This window comes from Telopea speciosissima, chromosome 6 (genome assembly GCF_018873765.1).
Source record: "Telopea speciosissima isolate NSW1024214 ecotype Mountain lineage chromosome 6, Tspe_v1, whole genome shotgun sequence".
NCBI lineage: Eukaryota > Viridiplantae > Streptophyta > Magnoliopsida > Proteales > Proteaceae > Telopea > Telopea speciosissima.
Genome location: NC_057921.1, coordinates 8,387,451 through 8,392,619, shown reverse-complemented (window position 1 = coordinate 8,392,619; position 5,169 = coordinate 8,387,451). Strand labels below are relative to the sequence as shown.

The 5,169-nt window shown below is 37.1% G+C and overlaps 1 non-coding gene across 1 annotated transcript; it reads right to left on the bottom strand.

Moving 5' to 3' along the window:
• Positions 1-4,775: 4,775 nt before the first annotated feature.
• LOC122666370 lies at positions 4,776-4,882 on the bottom strand. Its single transcript, XR_006333563.1, has one exon. It is a non-coding gene; the product is annotated as a small nucleolar RNA R71 (small nucleolar RNA).
• Between the last annotated feature and the right edge of the window lie 287 nt (positions 4,883-5,169).

Below are 5,169 nucleotides of genomic sequence, written 5' to 3'. Positions count from 1 at the left end.
TGGAACCCACATAATGCCCATGTACACAAGAATCAGGAAAAGAATGCATTTTGGCACTTGGGAGCTCTAAACCAAACAGACAATTAAGCCCATATATATATATATATATATATATATATATATATATATATATATATATATATGTTTATAGAGAGAGAGAGAGAGATTTCATTTTGAAGAACAATTCTCAGCCAAAATCGTTGAGAGAGGAGAAGAGAAGAGAAGAAGGAGAAGAAGGGAAGGAGGCCTTGGAATGCCCAGTTGCTGAGATGAGGTATGAACCACCATCTTCCTCACTCTCTCTTCCATCTTAATTGAGTCTCCACATGTGAACCTTGTTGAATCTATGCTTGGTTTTCAAATTCAGTTTGAAGAAGAGAACCCAAGCTGTGAATTTCATCAATTGGCTCAAATTCTAGCACTTGGTAAGTTAATTCCTAACCTAACCCTAATTTCCTACCTCTAATTCCTTCCTAGGCGTAAGAATCTAGTCCTAATTTTGTCTTAAGCTAGAATTGTTTATCCAGGTATCATGCATGATTTGAATTGGTGAATTCTATGTATCATGCATGATTTAAATTGGTGTAATTGGAAAACCCAACCCAACCATGCATGCCCCAATCCCCATGTATGGATCATCAATTTCCCCCCATCTTAACCTGAATTATGATGTTGATGCTCAAATTGAGCTTTGATTCTCCATCTCTAGACTTAATTAGGTAAGACCATATAAAAAACACCAATTTTCCCTTTTCTCTTTGTGTGATTCTGAAATTCCACCTATCTAGACCTAAATTAGGGTGGTAAGTAAGTAATTTGGACCTTTGAATTCATCTCGAGACTCAACTGGATGGTTCTATGCAAAAGTCCTTAATTTTCCCTTTGAATTGCTGCAACTACTGACTCCGGTCGGTCACCCATCGACCTGAGAATGCTCTACACAAGAAAAATATCAAGTTAGCTACTGCTAACATTGGTCGATCACTCGGTCGATCTGGATCGACCTGTGACATCGACCTGAGTTGCTGTCAACTTTGTTTTGGACCTGTGAACTGATCCTTCATGAACCTATATGAACCCTAGGACCCCTCCTTCATTCAATCTCATTCTAATCTGCTTAATTGATTTAACCAACATAAGTTAAAACCAATTAAGCAGTGAGGCCTATCAAGGAATGTCTTAGGAACCGGATCGATTATACAACCGAGTCCTTGACTAGGTGAGTGGAATGTTTACGCATTGTGTAACTATTGATGAGCACATTTATGTGTGAAATCTTAGGGCATAAAGCATGCATTTTACCACATTGGACAGAGTTACTCGGTGCTTTCTTGTGTTTTTCAGGTTTTTGGGCTATTTATTGCTATTCTAGACTATTGGGAGCTGCATGTCCAAATTTACATGTAAAGCTGCCTGATGTTTTTGCATGGCTGTGTTCAGAGCTAAATTTTGAGCAAGATGGACGTGACAGAATGCAGTTACGCATCCGTTTAGGCCTCCATGGAAATGATTATTCTTTTCAGGCTAAGACAGAATAATGGGCCAGAAAGGAGCTGAAATATAAGCCCGAGCCCAGAACCAAGATGGATTGACTTCTCCAGTGATTAAAGTGAGCCAATTAAAGCTGAACTAGCATGATACAAGTTGCCAAGAATGACCAAGTGAGCTCCTCTCTCATTGAGCTTTACTTTCAAGAAGATCCTGCTTCCTGAATTATGATTGGGTATTATTTTGGAGATTTGCTATTGGTGGAGATGTGTGGTGATGTGGCTTCATAGTCCAACGATTTTTGGCTTCAAGAGATAGGAGATTCCTCTCCTATTTTATTTCTTCTTATTTTCTCTTTTTCTTTTCTTTCTCCCCTTCCTGATTCTTCTCTCCCTCTTTATTTCCTCTCTCCAAACCAAAACCATTCCCCCAGGTTGCATCGTTTTTTTTTTTTTAAAAAAAAAAAAAAAAAAAAAAAGATTACTTTCCTAAAGTCTCTCCCCCCTCCCACGTTATCTCTCTCTCTCTCTCCCATATTTTTATTTATTTAATTTTTTTTTCTTTTCCTATTTTATCTCCTCCTCTTTTTCTTCCCTCTTTCCTAAATTCTTTCTTTTTTTTTATTTTACTTCCCTCCACCAAATATCCCCCTTTTTAACTAGATTTTTCCATTCTCTCTCTCTCTCTCTTATTTCTTATCTCCTATCTTTTTTTTTTTCTCATCCACTCTCCATGTTTTATTTAGACCACCCAATCTCCACGATTTTTTAAGAAGGCCATCATGGAAATTTAATTAATTGTTGAGTGGAATCCTAGTCATCACTCTCTCTCTCCTCCAACTTTCTAAGGCCACTTTTAGAATTTTACTATAGATAGATTTCTTTTGAAAAATATTCTCTCATCCATGGAAGGTTGAAAAGTCAAAGATGTCTTGATCACATGACTTGGAGAAGACTCATACAAAGAAAAGGAAGCACAAGAACAAAATTAGAAAGTCTACTTTTTGGAAAATAGAAGGTTTATTGGATTAAGCTTGTACACATCTTACATTCCATTTTTTATTTTATTTGGAGATTCCCTTCTCTCTCCCCTCTATGGTTTTAGAAGGAGAGAAGCCCCCAAAACCATGGAGGCCTCTCTCCCTCTTCCCTCTTCTCCCTTCTCCTCTCCTTCCCCCTATAAATACCCCTTAGCATTCTCTTGTAAACTTGTTCAATTCATTAGTGAAATTTCTCTTTTCTTCTTCCAATTTTTGGCTTTCTAAGTTTTCGAGTTTGATTTATGAGTTTAGTTTAATGGTTGTAATAGGTTTAATTCATACTTTAATTTATTTATGTCTTCAATATGGTTGTAATCCTTTAATTATAGTTCTAGTTTTAAAGTTTTATAGTCTAGGCTTCTAATTTTAGTGAGAAGAATTAGAGACTTGGAAGAGGAAGCCATGCAAGGATTATTCAAGTATTCAAGCTTCTTCAACTACATTCATGCAAGGCCTAATTAATTCATGCACTTTCAACTTTGGTAGAAAAGAGTATTAGTTCTTCGTTTTATTTTTAGTTTCTTCTTCTTCTTAATCTCTTAATTTTATTTTTAGTTCTTCTTCTTCTTCTTAACCTTCTAATTCCTCCATTATTTTTATTTTAATTACACTCTCACCACCTCTATTTTATCCATTCTAGTAGGACTCTCATTCTCCACTTTTTATTTTATTTTTCATCCTCCATCTCTCTAATTCAATCATATTTTTAGGGTTTTATATTTTAGTTACTATTATCATCATGCATTATGGTAGGATTTTAATTTAATTATTTTTGTTTTAATTTCAGATTTGGTAGCGCCATTTCAAGTGTGAGAAGCAAACAATTTCAATCCGGTTCAAGCCCCTTTGGGTTTTACATTTCTAATCTCGTAGTCTTATTCTCCCTCTCTAATCTTTTTCTTTTACGTTTTTTTTATGTGGTTATGGTGTGTGACTGCGATTTATTCTTTCCAATCCGCGTTAGTATGTAGGTTAGATGCATGTGTGTTAGGACGCCAATTCAATTCCTTAGATGAGTAATTTTGTTAGATGCTTATCAGTTAGGGCGCGTTAATTTAATTATCATTAGTTTAGTCCACCACTTTAATTAATTTGGTTCACTTTGCATTGCTTTTAAGTGAGTAAAATAGAGTGGCGTACATCTCCTTGAGTTCGACCCGTAGCTACGATTGATCCGTACGCTTGCGGTTATTATTTCTTGCAAATAAGTTTTTGGCGCCGTTGCCGGGGATATTATTGACCACTTTATTTTTCTAATTTTTAAGTAATTCGAAGTGCTTTAGTTTCTTCTCTTTCTCTTTCTCCCCTTCTTTTTCTGAAAAAAAAAAAAAAGAAAAAAAAAGTTTTTGAAAACCTCATCTTGTTTCTCTTCTGTTTCAAAGACTGTGCGCCCAATCTAAAGTCCTTCATATGCCCAAACCCTACCTCTTTTGGTGTCCCTCATAGGATTAAGTTACCTATGACGCTACATCTTGACTTGGTTGAGTGGATTGGCATGTGATTTATCTTTGGAGGTGACCAACTTTAACAACAGGAAAGCGACATAGTGAGTGCTCTTGGAAATAGAAACGTATAGTAGTCCTCCATTGTACATCAGAATCCACTTGGAGTTGCCCGTAGGTGGCTCGTGAAGACTATACGGGTTCCCTTGCTATCAACCTATATGGCAACCTTACAGCTTTGGAACCACTGTTTCGATTCTTGAGGGACAGATGCACCATCTACCTTGGACTCCCTCTTGTTTTTGGTGATTTTTTTAGTCTTTATTTTTTCTAAAGGGGACCTCATATCTGTTTAGGTGGCTACAGTGTGGACCCGTGATTCAAGCAACCATCTTATTAGAATACCACCACCTTTGACCCCACCTACTACCGTGGGAGATCAACAACATAAGACTCTTAAGGATAGGTTTTACCCTACTAGGGCTGCACAGCCTTCTTGCATTAATCTGTCAATTGCTACAGGGAACAACTATGAACTCAAGACCCACTTCATTAGTATGTTACCCCACTTCCATGAGATGGCTAATGAGGATGCCTATCTTTTCCTTAGAGAATTTGAGGAGGTCTGTGTTCTAATTAAGGTTCAAAATTTAACTGATGATGCAGTAAGGTTTCGATTTATAACCTTTGCCCTGAAGGACCATGCCAAGAAGTGGCTCTATGGACTGCCAACTAATTCCATTAATACATGGGATGAGTTCACTATTGTCTTCTTGAGAAAATTTTTCCCTCTTCGTAAGACCAATAAACTCAAGAGTGACATATTCCAATTTAGGTAGAAATCACATGAGTCCTTCTCTAGATTCATGGAGAGATTCAAGGACCTCCTTTTAGAATGTCCTCACCATGGTATTGACTTGTGGCAGCTTTGCCAAATTATTTATGAGGGCATATATTTTGAGACTAAGTAGCTTTTAGAATCTATGTGTCCTACAGGCTTTACCTCTTTTTCTGATGAGAATGAGGCCTAGACATTCTTAACCAACATGGTTGAAAAGACTAGGGAGTGGAAATCCTCCCAAGAGGCTGAAAGGACCACTAAGGGTTACCTCATTGAGGGTATGCCAGCCAAGGAAGCCAAATTGGATAGCCTCATCAAGAGGTTAGAGTCCATTATCCCTAAAGAGCCTATGCCAGTTA